Genomic DNA, 21,391 nt, shown 5'->3' on the forward strand with positions numbered 1-21,391 from the left:
CTGTTTACGGATATGAGTCACGGGTGATAAGCAAATTGGAGTGAACTGAGAGTAAGCAGGAGGTAAGAAAAAGAAGTCGATGGCTCTAATTATAATAATAATAATATTAGCTTACGCTTGTATAACATTGACTAGGTTATACAGGCACTATTTTAAGTCATAACTGATTTAACCCTTACCACAACCTTATAAGAAACGCCCTGTAAAAATAAAATTTTACTGTTTCTCCATAAAGAGAGTGAACAACTTGTCCAAGGTCATACACAATGACAACTTTCTGAAAAAGTTTTGTGCGTAAAGTAGAGGAGACATTTATTTGGAAAGTCACTGGGGGGGGGCGGGGTTGACTTCTTCTTAACCCTTAGAGGGAAGCCCTTAGTTTGTGTATGCAAGGATAGGAAATGTATTTCTGGCCCCTCAAAAAAATGGAGCTATGGCTCCTATTTGATACCTACTGGGAGAAATGGTGTTGCATCCCCCAATTATGGTTCAGGAGATACTGAGTCCTGCTCAGAGCTAGCCAAGAAGGACCAGAATGGGAAATGCTTTGTGTAAAAAGTTATCATCCTTTGCCTAAGAATTCCTTTTAATTTTACATCTGTGTGACAGTAGAAATAATGACTTTGAATCTTTACCGAAGGTGTAGAAATCAGAGAATGGGAAAGTATTAGCTCTGTGTACTCTCGTTTTAAGATATTCAGGAAGTTATGGCTTTCCACCTCTGAAAGCAGGATTATATTGTCACTTCTCTAGGAGGCTTTCTCTGATCTCCCAAAGGAACCCCACCCTATATCCACTGAATCCTGGACATCCCTTTTCATAACACTCATTCTACTTTGATCACTTATTCAGTCTGTGTCTTTCCCCCAGCCAGTAGCCCCCACTGAGGACTGTGCCTGCCTTATTCTTGGCAACACGTCCAGCCCTGGCACAGGGCTTGGCACATGAAACAGTGAATGAACTTCAAATCTCTACATTAAATTTAAAGTGATGTGCTCGCTTCGGCAGCACATATACTAAATTTAAAGTGAAAAAAATTACATTTTTTGTCAATTCCCAACTTAATAACCCTCTAATGCTACATCTCCAAAGTACTGTAGTTCATCGAAGTATTTCTGTTTATGTATTCCTTGAGCCAAACCTGGAAACAACCTGAAATGAGAAGAAAGGATGGAATTTTTCCCTAAATGAGCAAACTGGGTTTTAAGAGAGTAATTGACCTTCTTACAGTCACACATCGAACAAGGGGCAGATTTGGGCCTTCTCACTGTAATTCTGCTGTCATGTTTACCACTTGTCATTAGACAATGGGCTCTATTCTGTTATCGAAAGCTTTTGCTGATTGCAAAAGGATGTTTGCGTCACTCTGACTCTCATTCTCCTTTACTCTTGATGTCACCTGCCCTAGTAGACTTAGGATACAGACTTTCCTCAACCTCAGTATCTATACAAGGAAGTGGGGAAGGTCTAGAAAGCCTCCCCACAGGGGCCCAGTGACCCTTGACGCTTCGCTTTCCTAATGGGAGGCAGGAAGCTCACTGTTCAGGTACTCAGAGGACATTTTGCCCTGATAGGACCATCCCTGCCTTTTCTAGCATCATTCTAACCTTTAGCAAGAATTACGGGGAAAAGATGGCAACAATGCACAGAAAGAAGCTGTGGTGGAGGGCCGTGATTGAGGGTTGCAAGTTCTCCCTTTCCTTCAGCCATTAGAGGAAACAAGGAAATAAGGGTGTGAAGGGGTGGTGTTGGGCTCTCACTCCGATCTCAAACCTCTGAGGATAAGGAGTGAAGGGATCCTACTGTATCACCATGTACAAAACTGAGGAGGTGGGTCCGGAGCTGAGAGACATTATCTTAATAACTGGCATACCTAGCATGAGTCATGCCCTGGGTTTGAGGAATGACCTTGGGGATATAATGAGAGGACTGTGAAAATCAGGCTGATGAATCACCAACTCTCAAACCCTGTTTCCAAATCTGAAAAAAAAAAATTGTGGACAATGACTTCCTGGTGAGGTTGTTGAGAGGATTCATCAAGATGCTGTTTGTAAAGGCCATGGTCTGAAAGAGGCTGTTAGTGGGTTATAGTTTTCTTAGTTCCTATGCACCTTGGTGAGGTCGGGGTTAGGGGGAGTAGTACAGAAATGGGAGGAAAGGGGATGAGGCCACAAATATCTTGAGAGGTTATTTTCTAGACTTGAGAGGGTATAACTGCTGACATATTGGGAGTCCAGCTGGCTTTAAAGATTTGGATTTGATAAAACTGAGGAAAATATTTACTAACATTATTTTCTATATTCTTGATAAAAAGGGACCATAACCAAGAAATACATATTTAAGGTAAAAATCAATTGCAAAATTATGTGTATTGTTTGTGCAAAGCCTAGTTTCTTTCAGGTGAGCCTCACAATTTGCTGCCCTTGCATTTAAAATAAATTTGTGGGGTGGCTGGTTAGCTCAGTAGGTTAGAGTGTGGTGCTAAGAACACAGAGGTTGCCAGTTGGATCCCTGCATGAGCCGCTGTGAGCTGTGCCCTCCTTAAAAATAAATAAATAAATAAATAAATAAATAAATAAATAAATAAATAAATAAATGTGTGCTCCTTAAACAAATGGATATACCCACATGTACACATCTACCCCCATACAACTATTAAATTGATTCATTCTAGTTCCCTTTAGAGGTCTCCTATCAATTTGAGTTATTTATTTTACCTGGGCTCTTACATTTTCGTCAGAGACATTAACAACACCTATCATAAATAATAGTGCATTCTCCATAAACAGTTTGGAATTTCAGACCCTACATTTAAAGTGGGTACCTCAGTTAAGACATATATTCACATTTTAATGTTTTTTATTAGGACACAGTGTCCTACTTAAGTTATAATTGACTCATCCCTCAAAATCTGGAAATCAACAGAGCTCTGTTAATTGTTCTTATTTACCATGGATGTTAACCACTGGTTGATCTTCAGCTATGACATTCTTATAACAATTTAATTCATGAATAAGGTAAGAAAACCTTATCTGAAAAGAAATCTTTTGAAGGAATTTACATGTGAGAGAAAAACATAAGACCCATTTTGAGAATTTCAATGGAAAGGCAAAATATAGTTCCAAGTTTCTTACAGTGTACATTTCTCTACAGAGAAATGAGAGATTATGTGTGCTTGCTCATGAAGATAGATATCTTCAAAGGTGTATAGTTATTTCTAAATGTACATGTTGGTTTGAATAGTAATTCCCACAAAGTCTCCAAGTGACAATTTTGTGTTAGCTCCAGAAACATAGAAGACATTTTTCTTCTATGAAAAAAAGACTATCTAATTGTCTTACTTGTATTCAAAGAAATGCAACAAATGCTATTAGTTTCTTAGTTGCCTTGTAATTTTATAAAATTCAGAGAGAAGATAAATGTGAAAGAGCCAGATTGTGCTAGAGAGACTAAGATGAACAACTGATTCTAGAACTAGTTAATACAGCAAGTAGAACAGGTAGTTCCACTTCAACGTTATATCCTACACACCATAAATATATTTAATCTCTTGACATCAAGATATACTTTTAGGGGCGTTTTGACCTTAATTTTAAAAGGAACACGTAGGCACTGATAGTTAAGAGTTAGCATGGTGTGCTCTGATTCCTATTAGCTGATCCATGATTTTAAAACATTTTTAGGTGCTGACTTGAGAGTGAGCAGATCTGAGTCCCTCACTCCTAGCCAGCAGTAGAAACTTAGAACTTGATTTCCTCATATGTAGAATAAGGGAATTGGAAAATATAATTTTGGAATTCCTTCTATTTCTAAAATAATTTATTTTATCTTAGAAATCTAGAATGAAATTTGAAAAAGTAAATCAAGATACCACAACTTGACACACTCAGGAAGAATAAAGCAAAAGAACCAAGAGAGCAAAGGAATCTGATCAACTTTGTAGAAAAAGCATAATACTGGAAAAAAATGTCGGGCAAAATTTTTCTGACATTTACTTTCTGATAGGAATGTGGATTGGTATAACATGCCTGGAAACCAATTTGGGAACATATACAATGAGCCAGAAAAATGCCCATTAACTTTTGATTCAGTAATTCCACAACTAAGAATTTATCCTAAGGAAGAATTGGGATAAAAGTTGATGGACAAAGATACACATCATCTTTGTAAGAGGGGAAACTGGAAGAGCAGAACTATATATGTTACAAGAAGATAATGCTAAAGCATGGTTAATTCAAATGGTGAGAAATACATTTTGTTGTCATTATAAATAATTCCAGTGTCTTGACACATAGATGCCAGGAAAATGCTAGGTAAGTATTAATTCATTCAACAAATATTTGAGTGTCTACTATGTGCAGACACGATTCTAGGCTTTGGGAATAAAGCAGTAAACAAGAGACAGAGCCATCTCCTGGAGCTTATGTTCCAGTGAGGAAAGACAATCAATCGATTTTTGAAAAGCAGGTAAATATCTAGTATATTAGGTGATGAAAGTGTCATATGTGGAGAAAAATGAATCAGGGTAAGTCTGGGGGTAGGGACTTAACTATCTTGCAGAGGATAGTCAGGGTAGATCTCACTGGTAAGGAGTCTCTTGAGCAGAGATCTGAGGGAATGAGAGGGTGAGATATGTAGATATCCAGAAAGAGTATTCTAGGTAGAGGGCTCTGAAATTTCAAAGCAATTTCAGAGGTTCTGAAACAGAAGCACATTTGGTGTATTCATGGAATACTGCAGTCAGTAAGGCTGGCCCAGATGAACTAGGGGTAGGAGATGAGGGACGAGAGATGGGGCGAATGCAGGCCACGTGGGGCCTTGTGGGTCACTGTAAGGACTCTGAACCTAATTAAGCAGAAATTAAGTCATCAATATTTAGTGAGCCCTCATTGTGTAACCTAATATTGGGTGACCAGTAGATTGCTTATATATTACTTGCTTAAATTTACTCCCAGAATATTTTTATGTCTCTTGGTTACAAAGTTCTTCTTTTCTTAATGCCCAGTTAAACACACAAAAGAGAAAAAAGCTAATAAAATGAGTGAATGAACTGTCAAGGCTAATATTGTTACCATAAACCAACTAAATTATTTTATATTTGTCTTGATAAAGACTAACAGTGAAAAGAAAGGCAACGAAGCCTGACATCAGTGGCCTCCATCTCTGACTTGTCCTATGTCTGGGAGCCTATGTTAGGGAAGGTCATGAAGGGAGGAGCCTTCCAGTAGAATTATGAGAGATTTTCTCAAACCTCATCCCACTCACCCTTTGACCATCAGCTTTTCAAATTTAAGGATAGTCAAATCCATAAGAACAGGGTCTGGGGCAGATCTGATTCCCAGAATTAGCTTAGAGATGGAAAACATGACTCAGAAATGGAGCTCAGGACCAAGAGGGTCATGCTATTTGGTGCTCACTGAGGTTCTGGGCTCTGCTGTCCGGTGTGGACCCCACACTGATTGAGAGTGGCTGGCTAACCCTCCCTCTCAGTCACGCCTTACATGTAGAGTGACTTTGGTGATAAAGGTGGGCAAGGGAGAGTGCGGGCAAGCATGAGCCCATTTCCACTCGGGCGAAGACCACTCAGAGTACATACCTACTTGGTGAGGTTCAAATAGCGACTAAAAATATTAGGCTTTGCCATTTGAACCATGGATTCAGAGTACCTGGGACCATCCAAAGAATGAGAGAAGAATCCTGAACTCTTTATTTCACCTTCTTAGGAGGCCTCACAATTCTATAGTGTCACTTGGTATTGGAATGTGTGGCTTTTCTTAGACTGCCCAAACCCAGATCCGACGAATATTATCCTCCATTCGTTAAGGTACTGTTTTTTGGTGGTGGTATCTCTGATGAAGTGAAACTTCTGATAGCGACATTGGGGGAAACACAGTGGGAAAAATTACTTTGCTGCATATTCTTTTCTGTCTCTCTTTTCTGCTGTTGTGTCTCCTGCTTATGCCATGACCACTGGTGAGACAAAGTTTTACTCAGTCACATGCTGAGTGAGATCACTATTTATTGCAGCATTCTGTTTCCCTGGCTAACACCTTTATATGAACTGTATATAAGACTACACTGTAAGGTCTTTTACCAACCAATAACTTTGGAAAGGCCAGTGTCTTTTGACATGTTCAATATCCAGAGCGATTGGAAGAGGCTGAGCTCTTCTTGAAGATGACCATTTTTGCACAAGTTGCCTCATAATTACAGCAAGTATTGTCGTTTAAATACAATCACGGAAGAATAAAGGAGGGAGGAAACTGGGCAAATACATGGCCATCCTTGAAATCATGGGCCTGCTGGCGGCTTAGACTTATCCTATCTCACATGGGTAATAGCTAATTGCAGCCCATTGAGACTCAGCAGTAATTAATTAATCTAAGTAAGTGTGTCCATTAAAATCTACTATCTGTTTCTAATGGTACTTGTGAAGATATTTAAAAGTAAATATGTTCTCCAGGGTAGAATACTTTGTATGCTAGCAAAATTTGCAAGAACCACTCATTCACTTGAGCTTTTCATAAATTCCTTGATAAATTAATTTTAAATCTTTTACTCTTGCCTGTGGAAATTTGGCTGATGTTCTAAATCCTGACATGGATCTTTCCCTGATTCTAGGGACCTCTCCTTGCTCTGGATCCCTATAGTAATTTTGCATATACCACTCATTCCATTTTATCTGGAATGGCCTAGTAATATTTACAGAATTAAACTCTCCTCACTCTTCCAATAGATCTTTAACTGCGTATGGTGTGTTTGCCCTACTTCCCTAACCACATAATATATTTTTATGGTGATATGGCCTTTTACTTCTTCATTTCCCTCCCCGCATCTTTCTCCTTCCTTCCTTTCCATTTATTCACAAATATTTGAAAAGCTACAAGGTATCAGGGACATTACTAGGATCTGGATATATAGGGGTAAGTATGGGGTTTAAAGAACAAATTCAATTACAATAAAGTAACTCTGGATGCAAATATGGTATCATTAAAGTTCACTATGTTCTATTTTTTATAGTAAGACACATATTATTCCGCAATTTTTTTAAAGTTTTACCATTTGCGTATTTCCTAAGTCCTTTTTCTTATCCACAATTATTCTATAGACTTTAGTGATAACATCAAATTATAATTTCTATATACTTATAAGTTAAACTAGCATCTAAGTTATAATTAAATTGACAAATTTCCCCAAGCATGTTGATATGTAAATTCAGGGAGAATATAGTTCTCTCTGCACTGCCAGGGAGCCATTTCTAAGGAAAAGGCATCATTTATCTTACTGGGGCAGCCCAGACATTTTCAGAACACAGGCTAAAATCCCATTGTGTGGAGGAAATGGAGAGGCAAAAGATAACAAAATAACTTTTATTAGAATTAGCATTTAAAAAAATACAGAAAACCAAGGAAAATCAGTATAGGTCAAAAGTCAATATTAAAACAGTTCAAGGAAAAATATATATACAGAAAATAGTAAAAGCATTTATTGGTCAATTGTCAACATGAAAACAGTTCAAGTAAAAAAAAATAAACAATCCAACTGAGGTATTTAAGCCACATATAGAAAGGTGGTGCGACTAGCCATTGTTGAAGTCTTTTCTCTCTCAAAGATGCCATTTTTAGACTAACATCTGAAGGGATGGGAGGACGTGAGACGGGGAGAGAAGGGAATGGGAGGGGAAGAGAGAGAGGAAGGGAGAAAAACTAACATTTAATGAGTTTAAAAAAAAAAAAAACGTGCTAAATAATTTGTTAGGTACTATATTCATTACTTCATTTAATCCTTACAACAACTGTGCAAGGTGTACGTCTCTCCATTTTAAAGATAAAGAGGCTCACAGACTTTAAATGACTTGCCCCAAGTCACGAAGTTGGAGTGGCAGAGATTAGAACCCACCTCAACTCCAAAGCCCTCCTCCTTTCCTCTGACAACAGGAGTTTCTCGACTACGCTATACCCGTGAGTGGAAAACAACGCTCAATGGATTTATGGGCCTGAAGAGGTGTTGATTTAGCCCATCCAATGTATACCTTTTTTGGAGCTTGGGAGTAAAGCAATCTGGACCCCATTTCCAAGAGGGCAAGTCTGATGTGACAATTTCTTCTTTGTTTCAGAAGAAAGACCACAACAGGAAAAAGAAGGCATAGGAGGACTGAATGCTGCCTACCAGACTGGTGGGCTATTAATAGTTTTCCTAGAGCATGTTCGTTACTAGAAAATGGAGAAAAATGTATGGTAAACAGACATGTGCAAACTCAAATGTGCATGTAAATCAATGAGTACAAAGATGAATCAACTCTTGTAACCTAGATTCCCTAACTGTCAAAATCTAAGGATAAAGAAACTCAAAGAAACACCAAGCATGTAGCCAAGCTATACACTAAATCATTTCTCCGTCACGTTCACAGCTCCACAGGCTAACATTTTCTATACTGATGGCCCCTTCTTAGTTGATGATTTTTCACAATGTATTTCATGGCTTCCATCCCTACATGAGACTTTATTACTATCACATAGGAATAAAAAGCCATAAAGCACTAGAGTGAATTTATCTTGGTCGGATGCAAAACTTATTTTCTTCACATGACTTCACAACCATTTCAAAGCTAACCAAACATTTCATGCTACATTAGGAACATTTTAAACTACACATAAGTGACAGAAAGCACACTTAAATTGTGACATCACAAATTAACACGATGTTATCCTTCAACAACATTCTTAGCTACAAGGACCAGGAAACAAGACCAGGAGACACTCAGCAACACTCAACCATTGAATTCACCAAAAACAAAGGACACTGGGGAGAATTCCTGGAGAAAGGCTCATCACTTTGACATTGGACTTGGAAACACATGAGGAAAGACAGAAGACAGACAAATCACTGATACAAGCTGAAACCAGGGGATTTACTTCCAGCCTCTTACTTCAGCTTCTTTCCAGGAAGCTGTCTTACATGCCCACAGCCAGCTTTCAGGCTTTTCATTTTGGAGCAGGTGGGTAGGGGGGAATCTTAGCATCTGTTTGCACTAAGTCAGCATTAAGCATTCCACACCTAAATAACAGAAAAGAAAGGAAAAAAGAGAGAGAGAGAGAGAGAGAGAGAGAGAGAACCCTGCAGCATGCTAAGTGACCACAGGTGCTAACTGCTCATCTACAGACATTCATGGAGGTTGACACCAACCCCCACCCCCATCTCCTAGGGAAGAAAATATCTAACTCTGCCGGAAACAATACTGTGCACTAAATCCCTCCGTGATCTAAAAAACTCAGGTTCAGAGCCCATGGACCTTCTTTACGCTGTATTAAAGTGAAACATTGCTCATGGAATTATTAATACACTTATAAGTGGCCACAACAAAACCAGGCCTACTGAAACCTCAACGCCATAAGGTCTCGTGGATTTCTGGCCTTTCAAAAATAAACTTGGAGTGCCCATTTGCCAACTCCTGAAACAGTGTCCCAGACTATTGAACACTGCCCTTTGCTTTTGCAAAAATACTGTATTATGCAAATTCAAATAAAAGAAACAAGAACTTGAGTTTCTCATTAGCAGTAAAGTCTAGGCAAGCTATTTCCACCTAGAGGTTACTATAATGAAATCTTGGTTTATGTGAATCACAGGGAGGAGACTGGAAATAGTTAAATGAAAGGAAGTGCATACATAAATTCAATTACCATGTATGAAACATGCAAATGATTTAAGCACTGCATCTGAAACTCTAGTTTATATTCATTAATCTCAGGTTGCACTTTTGAAGGAGAAAGACATGCTAATTGGGTCCAGATTAATGCACTCCCAAACCTCTCCAATTTGTTTTTAGGTGAGGGTTAAATGATATGTATTAAAATAAACACAGCTGCTCATCTGCCTCTATCTTCCACCTCCCCCACTCCACCCGTACCTCCACCTCCAGCTGCCTCCCCTCCCCTACTTCATTCCACTACCAGCTGGCTCACCTCCTGCACAGCCTACCCTAGCTGGTCACCTCCATCCACACCTCTCCATCTTTTAGGGAAGGAATTAAAAAGCCCTAACATTTTCCTTTTGAACATACATAGGAAGATAAACTTGCCTCTTAGTCTTTACAATACTTCCCCCTTCCCCACAAGCCATCAATCTCCAGAAAGAGAACAAGGTGGCTATCAAATCCTGATGATGCTTAACTGATGCAAAGATGTGCACACATGGCTTAGCAATTTCACGGGCAGCGGGTTCTTCCTACAAGCTTGGGCCTCAGTCCGTTGACCAATAAGTACCAAAGGGTAGTTTCAAAGTGTCCTGGCACTTACTTTCTTGAAGCCAAAGTTGCTGCAGGTTGGCATGGCGATCTTATGACTTAGTTACGTGGGACACTAAAGAATTGAGAGAAAACTTGGGTTTCTGGGTTGCTGTTCTTCCTTGTGGCTCATTCGGCCAGCAGACTGGCAGAGAGCAGAGGGCACCAAAGAGATCTTTTGAAAGGATCACCTTGTTTTCCCTCTCCCTCTCCCTCCTACCTGGCGAAATTATCCTTAAAAGAACTTCCTTCCTTCTTTACTTCCTTTCTTCTTTCCTTCCTTCCTTCCTTGCCTCTCTCCTTCTTTTTCTTTCTTTCTTTCTTTTCTTTCTTCCTTCCTTCCTTCCTTCCTTCCTTCCTTCCTTCCTTCCTTCCTTCCAGACATCAGTTTGGAAACTAAGAAATAACATGCTTTAGGGAGAATCTTATATTGTGAATAATGAAGCTATCAAAATAGTAAAATATTCAATACTCTGTTCTTGGTTTCCTGGACTGGATCTTTGGAAAAATAAAATAAAGGAAGAGAAACTATAGACGATTGGGAATAGACTGAGGCACAGAGGCAGGATGGAAGGGATCCTCTCTGTAAGAGCAGCCATGAAGGAGTTAAACCAGGCACAGAAAACAAAAAAAAAGAACAAAAAAAGAGACCTTCAAACTAATTTCACACTGAACGTGATGTTTAATTTGAATCATGCTCTTCCCAAAGGGAAAAGGTTAGTCTCATCACTGGGCTCATATCCTCCTCCTCCTTCTCCTTTCATATGAATTGAAAATTCAGATTGACCATTAATCATGGTGTGACACATTCGTTTTTTCCTGGTCCAAAAATCAAATGAAAGCCTGGGACCACATCTGAGAACCCATTGGCCGGCCAATCCTCCCAACCTACGTGCACAACAGAGAGAAGACAAGAACAAGGGTGCATACGTACACAGAGACAGAAATTACTGGACGTGCACTCACAATGATACACACAAATACATACAGCTATTAACAGTCATTGGCTCAGAGAGCGCCTCCACCTAAATTGAGTTTCGCATATTTGCAAGTGTAAAATTAGTCATAGTAAATTACAACAGGGATGAGAGACTCATATCAAATCTGTCAACATCCTGACAAACGCTCTGAGCATTCTTTAGTTAGGAAAGACTCTTAGGGTAGTCGTGGTTCCTAAAAGAGAAAATGATTATACGCTAGCCAAACCCTAAGTACAAGCTAAAGATATTCACCTCATGAAGTCATTCCTCAACTAGCCCCTTGGCACTTGCTGGAATTATTCGCAGCACGAGCTCTACTTTCTCATTTTCTGCTGACTCCATGTGGGTAATTTCTTTCTCATGATTAAAAGTGAGCTTGGCAGATCCTTCAAAGCGTGGCTTCAGGTGTGGTGGGGTTCCGAGTGCATCCTTTGTCTAAGGCCGCTTGCTAGTAATTCATCGGTGGACGGGCAGGCCCGGGGAATATTCACACATCTAAAATGATTTTTTTAAAAAAAGGCAACCTTTATAGATATCTTTATATAAACATATTTTTATACTGAAACATGCAGCTGACAGATGAAATGAATTGTTTACCTTGGAAAAGAATAGGCAGGCTTTTCTCTTCCAAATAATCACTCCGGCCTTTCTGAATGTCATCCAAAAGCGATTCTGCCTCCTTGGACTTATCCAGCATCTGAGGCTGTGAGATAACCCTCGTAGCACTGGCCTCCTTCCCTGGCCCCTTCGTTATTAGCCTCCTGGTGGGTGAGATAGAATACAGTGAATGTAATAACCGTACTCCACACAACAGGCTCGCTCTCTCTTTTAAATTGAAAATCCCCTTATTACAAAACAAGGGGTGTTCTTTTTCTTCTACCTTTGAGTAGGACTGCCACATTCATTGCTTTTTACAAAAACGCAGCTGCTTTTTAAGCTACAGATAAATAGAATCTGCTAGGCGGTAATTCGACTCAGTCTGAATGCATTATTTTCTAAGACACTTTGGCGAAAGGCTTTTTATTATAAACTGGAATGAACAAGGAAAGTCCTTTTCTCTTCTAATTATGAATGTGTTTTGTTCCCTACTATTAACCTACAATGTCAGATTGATCTTCTTCTTTTTCTGCAGCCAGTTCAATAAATCAACATTTTTTTTCCCTAGAAAATTAGAGGGCTGCTGATGAAGTCTTCATGAACTCCAATGACAAAAATAAAAATAGCACAACGGAGAAGCAAATACAAATACAGACAATGAAGTGGCCTTTTGATGTCCAAGGTGATGAATCCTGTTTTGACACTGAAAGTTAAGATAAAGGGGATTTACTTGTTAACTTCATTTTAATGACTTAATTTTAATAAAAGTAAGGTTTTCCAGGCATTTTCATAAGGTTTATCTAACTATATTTATTCACCTAAAAGGGAAAAATATATAATAAAACCGTAACATTTCTAATAGGATGCCACAAATTATTGTGTTTGTTTACTCGTTCATTATGTGTAATAGCCAAGTAATTCTATCAGTCATCCCCTCACTTCTCTAAGCAATGCAATGAAGAATTAAAACAGAAGAGGAGACATTGTGAAAAGAGCATTCAATTTGAATTTCTGCTGACATGGCTTTAACTCCAAGCATAAACACTAAGAAAAATGGTGAGTTCCTAATAATATCAAAAGGCAGTCTAGAAACTCCATTAGCCTAGGTATTGCTTTAATTTTGATCCCAATGTTTATATTTCTGACTCTAACATTACAGTAGACCATGGTGGTTATGCTCTATGTCTATATAAACGTAGTGCCTTGTCAAGGGGAGGAAATCCCACAGTGGGGTTCCAATTAAGGAAAAATAAATACTGCTGCAACCCTGACAATACGTGGAGATTGCCAGTATATCACAGAAGCACAGGCAGGTGCCCCCTACTAAATCTACAGATTTAAAGCCGACGCTGTCATTTCCTTTCCCTCGGCCGTAATGGAAAGCAAAGTGTTGAAGATGAACTGTGTGTGGCAGATAGTTTCAGAGCAATTTATTGTTGTTTGTTTATATTATTTTGAGTTTATTTCCGATAAGGGTGGTAGTGGGAATCGAGGGGGATTGTGCAAAACATAGAGGAAGAACTATGTACTGAGATCACATGCATATTCAAGAGACCTCAGATTGAGAGGAAGTGAGAGAAAGAGAGTGCTTAAAATCCTGTTTCCATCTAAAGCCATGCTGCCTTTCCTATGTAGTCCTGTGTGAAATTTTTAAAAGGGGAGTATTTATTACAAGTGAGATGAAATTTTCAGAACACACACTCTAGGAAGAGATATGTTTGCAGTGAGCGGTGGTGACAGAGCTTTTGAGATTGTACCACTTTGCTTAGATAGGAATCAATTTTCTGTCTTCTGATATGCCTGGGAACAAATGATGCCCCACCAGGTTGCTGGCCTCAGCATCAGAGACTAAGTGACGCTATGGCAACACAGGAAGCCCAGTTTACCCGGAATAGATAGCCAAGCCCCTTCACTGAGAAACAGACTGAAGTAAACTAAGCATCACTATAAGAGTAAAAATTGAATCCTCATGCATCAATATCTCCATTGAGCTAAGGCCTCAATAATAAGCATGCTTTGTTTATTCTTTGTAATAATAAGCAAGAATGTTTATTCTTGTCATATTGATATGTGAGGCAAAGAGAAGAAAAAATATTCTAGTTGTATATTTGAAGGAATTTAATTTCCTAGATACCCTGATTTAGAAACATGATTGTGGGGACAGAGTCCCAGAGAGCAGTTTTCAGGTTCTGGACCTCACGTGGAAAGGTGCTGGCTCAGGTAGTAGATGGCCGTCAGCTGTAATCAGATGGCCATCTGCTGTTACCAGTTAGCCATTAGCCACTAATATAACTGCCATGGCTGTGCTAGGGCGTTGGCTGGTTGGCAGAGAAGCGGACTGTGGATTGCGGATCGTGTTGCTCCTACTTCCTGTGTCTCGCCCAGCTGCCAGCAAGATGGGGATGCAGGAAAACCCCTCGTTGGGGTACTGGTGGATATTTGCTTCTGTGTCTCAACCAGCTGCCATCGAGAATATAGTGGTATGACTCCCTTATCTATGGCTCCGTGGGTGTTACTTTTCGGCCTCACCATACTCTGTGTCCACCCGCCGAGAGCGGGAGCGGGACCAGAGACCCTGCATGACAATGATATTTATAGAAATAGGTTTTACTGGGCTACCCACAAAACTACCTTTGAACACTTGTTTTCCTCAATCCATCTTTTACCCTGGTAAATTAACACAGACAAAAGACAGCACAGAATCTTCTGCCACTTGTATTATTGTTTAAAGCTAATAAAAATTACCTTATAAGATAAACCACTAGCCAGAACTCTTGGCTCTTATTAAACCTTCAAAATAATTAATAAGTAGCTCTCCTAAAAGAAACTCTGTGACAATGGCGAGAAGAATGGCTGTCCCACTGAAGAAGACACAGTGGGACAGTGCTTTGACAACTTGGATTTAATTTATTCTCTCTTTGAGAAAAGAAGAAGAAAGAGAAGCAAAGTAAGAAGACAGGAAAAGGAGGTGATGGAGAATGAGGAGAAAGGAGGAAAGAGAAAGAAATGTCAAAAACCCATTGAGTATAACAAAGCGAATTATTTTTTTCCTTTCCATGTTAAAATAAATTGCTTCACACCATGCCTCTGCCACTTACAAGCAAATTCAGTTTTAACCATTCCAAGCCTCATTCTCTGCCCCTATAAGTGGAGAAGAGTTGTGCCATCTTATCAGACTCCAGTGGAGATTAAATCAGGCCACCATGAGTTATCTGTGCTAAACCAGTAAATAGCAGTTATATCTAATAAGGAACAATTATTAATATTCACAGCACTGCTAATTAGGTTTCTCGTTCCCCTTGTGTATCTCTACCTGGAACTTCCTGATTAGTTCTCCAACCATCCCCCAAACTCAAAGAACACCCAGCAAAACAAAATAACCCATTACAAATGGGTCCCTGCACTGCCTCACTCCTTTCTTTCACCAGATTCAAATCACTTTACACTTGCAGTGGAAAGGCTGAACATTGATTTTGTTTTACCTCCAGGTCCTAAAGGGCAGGGAAGATGATATAGCTTAGAAATGGGAAACAGGAGGCACTAAACAGGGTCAGTTAGCTAAGCCACTCTGTCTGAAAGGGTTCCAATTTACTGAGAGATGACATCCCCAGAGAGAAACTGGACTCCACTGGGTTTTGGAGTGGTCGCCTTCCAATCCCAAGTTCAAGTTAGCATGCACGCCTCAGACATCCATTCACTCAGACAAACACACACCTGCATTGACAACCTATGAGGTATACTGCAGCTCCAGTCAAGGAACGGACTTGCTCTACTAACCTCACCTAAAAGTCTTCACTCTTCTCCAGCTGGTGATAAAAACACTACTGCATTGTAAATATTGGGGACATCTGGTGATGCAAAACTGCCAACAGGTCTCATATCTGCTAAAAAAATACCAGCTAACCGTACCCAGGCTGTAAGGCGATGTCACTGCGGTTGTGACTCTATGGTCAACATGAATTGAATTGCAAGTGACAAAATAGCAACTTCAAAAACCACTGTGGTTGGTTGAAATCATGGATGTGGGACCATGGATTTGGAGGGCCAACTGTACTCAGTTTCATTTAAGAAAAAGATATACTGCTGTGAATTCAACAATGTTAGCTCTTCATCCTCTTTTTCTAAACCTATTTTCTGAATCGAGTTGTTTGAAATGATCTCATTTTTATAAAGCTCAATATAGGATGATGATCAAACTTGACAATTACTGTACAAGCCAATAAGACTCCTAGAGGGGCAACTTCAAAGAGATTTCATCCTCTTGGTGGCTCTTTGCCCATAAACAGAGAGGCTCTGGAAAGAGGCTCCACACTCCACTGACCACAGGAACTTCCAGCCAAGATTCTAATCAGTCCTGCAGAAGGCAGTACAGAGGTGGTGAAATGGGAGCAACAGCACAGAGTGTGTGTTGAATGTGGTGTGTCCTACAAACAAGGAAACACTGGTATCTTCCCAGAATCACATTCAGCACAGAGATGCTCTAAATATGAAAAGTAAGACAAGCTTTTTAACTCCTTGTCAAGGCTTCCTGACATCCAGCACTTTGGTGAGGTCAAGAAATGTGTCTCTGGCTTGTTTTCTGTTCCCCTTCAGAGAACACGGTGAAGAATGGGGCCGTCCAGCTGCCTTTTAGCTCGTCACACTTGGCTGACTCCTGTCCTTACCAGGGAAGTGTGTCCATGCGTTTGGACTCACAGAAGAAAAACCAAAACCAATTTAACACAAAAGAAATTCCCATATTTTGCCTCTTTCATATTCTACAGAGTGCCTATGGTAGGGTTAAGTTGAAAATGTTTTATATAAAGAAGATTATTGAGACATAAGTCATACAGGTAAACACTGAGAGGTAAGACAGAGATGATATCGAAAAGCTAATTTAATTCAATAAAGGCTTCTCTAAAGACAACAAACCTGCTAACCGTCCCATGCTAATATTTTGTTTCTGAAGGGACAGTTAAGGGGTTGTAGATTCATAGTGTGATCCTTTAGCAAAGTCTGAGAAGGTGAAAGAAAGAAAAGGAAAAAAAAGATTAGATGCATGGATTTCTGTGCTGAATGGATGCCAGAGTCAAGATGCAAAGAATAGATAAGTTAGAGATTTGAAGGAACTAAATTTGAAGCCAGCCAGTAAAACCGATTGAACCTTATTACCTCTAGTCACTGAGGAATTCCCGAGACAGTTAGATGCAATTTGAAAAGGTCAGAAAAATATTTCCTGCACAGCATTACTGCTTCATGGTTTAAGGGTGTACATTTGTGAGATGCCAGCTCTAATCATTTTTATTGACTTTGCTTTCCAGAGACAGACAGACAGTCTGGGAAGCAAGACCAGTAGATAAGAGAAAGGCAATCTTATAAATGAAAATCTCTCGTATTTTGTTCTTTCACTTGTGACTGTGAACAATCCTAAATCTCGACCATTGGAGAAGAAATTACACCAACTTCAGCCGAAGAATGACAGAATAAAAATGAAATCTAGGAATGTATCACTCTAATTCCAAAAATGCTATCTTCTTTTATGAGCTATTTATTTAGCCTCTACTATATGCTAGGAATTGTGAAAGGTAAATGAGCCTGCATGTTAACCCAAGTGTGGGTATTTAAAACGAAATACCATAAAATACACTGGGGTAGAGATCTTAATTTATTTTCTTTAAGGATGGTTTCATGAAAGAGGGAAAACCATAGGGAAGGGTGAAAATTAAATGAAACATATAAATATATACTCAAGATAGTGTTTAGATGAAGACTGTATTGTGATTAGAGTCATTCCAAATATAAGAAAAAAAAAAAAGATTGCCCTTTTTACTGTGACTTATATGTAGTAAGAACCTTTGTTAACAAATCCATTTGTGGATTTCTTTTTTTTTTTTTTTTTGCATGCAATTAGAAGTCAAAGCTGACTTTTCAAAACAGAATGACCATGATCCATTCTAACCCTGCAAAGATTTAATGAACATATGACTTTTCTATCTATGAGGAGTCATGTGTTTCCGAGGCAAACACAAGCCTGTTTACTCTTTTCTTGTTTGATAGCAAGGCGGAAACTTTTTAATGGCCTTCAGACCCAAGTGCATGTTTCTCATACAATGTTCAGTCTCCAGGAAGATGGCCTGACAGTTTTCTAAGGCTTTTCAACCAGCAAGATGGTTTTTCCTATTGAAAGCCTTCATTCAGAGCAATCCCGCACATCGTGAAATTCAGGAATTTCAAATTGTACCTTGTCATCAAGGCCATGACTACCAGCAACACAAAAAGCCAATTGCAGAATGGCTTTTATAATATCAGGTATCTGAAAGACAAGTAAAAACACCAGGTCATTAGATAGACATCTGAATACTTGGAAGTGATGGTAAAAATATCTAGTTTGCCTAAAATAAACGAATGGGACTATATGAAACTTAAAAGCTTCTGCACAGCAAAAGAAAACCATCGACAAAATAAAGAGGCAACCAACTGAATGGGAGAAGATTTTTGCAAACAGTGCCTCCGATAAGGGGCTAATATCCAAAATATACAAGGAACTCATGAAACTCAACAACAAAAAACAAACAACCCAATTGAAAGACGGGCAGACAACCTGAAGAGACATTTCTCCAAAGAGGACATACAAATGGCAAATAGACATATGAAAAAATGCTCAACATCACTAATCATCAGAGAAATGCAAATAAAAACCACAATGAGATATCACCTCACCCCAGCCAGAATGGCTATCGTCAACAAGACAAATAGTAACAAGTGTTGAAGAGGCTGTGGAGAAAAAGGAACCCTCATACACTGTTGGTGGGAATGCAGACTGGTGCAGCCGCTCTGGAAGGCAGTGTGGAGGTTCCTCAAAAAATTACGAATAGAATTACCATATGACCCAGCAATCCCTCTCCTGGGTATCTACCCCAAAAATCTGAAAACATTTATACATAAAGACATGTGTGCTCCAATGTTCATTGCAGCTTTATTCACAGTGGCCAAGATATGGAAACAACCAAACCGTCCTTCGATAAATGAATGGATAAAGAAGTTGTGGTATATATACACAATGGAATACTACTCGGCGGTAAGAAAAGATGATATAGGAACATTTGTGACAACATAGATGGATCCTGAGAGTATGATGCTAAGCGAAATAAGTCAGACAGAAAAAGCAGAGAACCATATGATTTCACTGATATGTGGTATATAAACCCAAAACAACAAAAGAACAAGACAAACAAATGAGAAACAAAAACTCATAGACACAGACAATAGTTTAGTGGATACCAGAGGGTAAAGGGGGTGGGGGTGGGAGATGAGGGTAAGGGGGATCAAATATATGGTGATGGAAGGAGAACTGACTCTGGGTGGTGAACACACAATGGGATTTATAGATGATGTAATACAGAATTGTACACCTGAAATCTATGTAATTTCACTAATAATTGTCACCCCAATAAATTAATATATATATATTATATATATATAATATATATATATAATATATTATATATATATAGCTTGTGGCTTGTTTTCTATCTTACCTGAATATTTGGCATTGGTTAGATATAAGCAATAAAACTGAAATTTTCACCATGTGTAGCATCTTAAACAACAAAAAAAGGTGTTTAAGGAAACTTTGTGATGGTATAGAAGCTTCCGGTGAATCATACTCAAAACTCAAGCTTTTCCACATCTTCATCCATAGGCCCCGTGTTGCTAGCAGAAAAAATATCTAATCTAAAAAGACAACTTTTGATTTGTGCTACCTAAGTTCTTCATAAGAAAAAAATTTTGAATCTTTCACATAGCCATTAATATCATTACAAAATGATAACAATAATCCTAAAAGGATTATTATGAGTAAAAATAATAATGATACGAAGTAGTGACCATTAGTTGAGCATTTACTAGGTGAGACACCATGCAAATACATTATCTTATTTAATCCTCACAGCCAATTTAAATAAAGTAAATGTGATTTTTTTTTTCTCTTTCATAATTCCCACGTGGAGAATGAGGGTGAAGGAGGCTAAGAAACTCACCTAGGTCAGAAAACTAGTAGGTAGTGTTGTGGAACTCAGATGTAGGCTTTTCTGAATCTAGTCCCTATTATGTTATGTCAAAGCCATGTGCCTTTAACAATGTTCCATGAACACTGCAGGACCCAGAAGTGCCACCCCTTTCAGATCACATAGCATTTCTGGAACTGTGTTGAACCAAGTTTCACTGCTCATACAGATTGAGTCATACACACCCAAACGTTTGCTGAACGTCCACCAAAAGCAGCTGCCTTCTAGAGCTCCAGGCTAACAGTGGTTGATCGCTTTCCTGTCCTCATGGAATTTAGTTCATGAGAGAATAATACACTCATAGCAGCCTCCTTAATCAGATTGCATGGTTCACCTACACCTAATAAATTTGGAGTCTAATTGTATGTAAATTGCTTTTCTATTTGAATTATCTTTACATTATGTTCAGAGAAGAGAAAGAAGAGGAAGTTTCTTTTTAGTTGGGGCTTCATTAAGGTCAAGTGAATCCATCTCCAAACACAACATTAAAAGGGAAAATGTGTAGCTATTTTGTTATTGTCACAGGCAAAAAAAAAATGGAAAGAAAATAATGATGGGTCATAAAGGTTTAGCACATAAACTACTATAGGTACTGTCTTTCAATAGAATGTACTAAACATAGCCAGGTTTCAACAAGATGTTATTTTAATTGACAATCACGTATTCCAACCAATTTTACCAAATGTATCCCCAGCAATGATGCTTCCTATTTGTAGTGAGGCGAGGACTGTACGTGTTGAAATGCTGGTTGGCAGTTCCCGCACACGTTGTCCAGGTACCTGTCTAAACTAAGAGAGCCTAGTTTACTTGTCAGACCCCCTTTCAGAAGGAGACCTTTCTTCTAGCCCTGAATGTCAGTGAATTCTCCTACTGACAAAGCTGCCTTGGAGCTCAAGAGGCATTAAAATGAGATAAGAGGAGAAATAATAGCATCTGGGCTGCACTTCTTGCAGAGTAAAGCACTGTTGAGGTCTAAAAGTGAGAGTATTTGAAAACTAGAAATGAAATTAGGTGCAGCTACTGAAAGGTGGAGAGAGGAATTGGTAAGGAGGAGGCTGGTGTATACAATGAATTTAAATCTGGAGTATGAATTCCTAGTGCTTCTGAATCCTCGCTTTTCTTAAGCACAGAACGGCAAAGAATGATGAGGAGGAGTGTGAAATGGGGGCCTTTTCTTTGCACCCCTGAAATGCTTGGGAACAAAAGGAGTCCAATTCCTAACCAAGGGGAGTAAGTAAAATATCCTCTAAAGTGATCTAAGATTTCATATTTCATATGGAGGAACTGGATTTTTAGCCTTGGTTATCTTCAAAAGAAGCTGCCTGAAAAAATATTTTTAAAACAGGTTAATTGGCTAACTTCTACGTTTTTTTAAAAAAATTGCAACTTACTCTCAAAACAAATTATAACCTCATAAAAAAGTATCTGTAATAAAAAAGCTGGAAGAAAACATCAAGTGAGCTTATTATATGAAGTTCCTCTTTTAC

At 38.9% G+C, this 21,391-nt stretch overlaps 1 long non-coding RNA gene across 1 annotated transcript in view; it reads right to left on the minus strand.

Annotated features, from left to right (window-relative positions):
• Positions 1 to 11,857: 11,857 nt before the first annotated feature.
• The window catches only part of LOC117028066 (uncharacterized), a 65,792-nt gene continuing 56,258 nt past the window's right edge, over positions 11,858 to 21,391 (minus strand). The window contains exon 7 of the long non-coding RNA XR_004424061.1: positions 11,858 to 12,023. This is a non-coding gene — a long non-coding RNA (uncharacterized LOC117028066). The remainder of the gene's footprint in view (positions 12,024 to 21,391) is intronic.

Source organism: Rhinolophus ferrumequinum, chromosome 10, assembly GCF_004115265.2.
Source record: "Rhinolophus ferrumequinum isolate MPI-CBG mRhiFer1 chromosome 10, mRhiFer1_v1.p, whole genome shotgun sequence".
NCBI lineage: Eukaryota > Metazoa > Chordata > Mammalia > Chiroptera > Rhinolophidae > Rhinolophus > Rhinolophus ferrumequinum.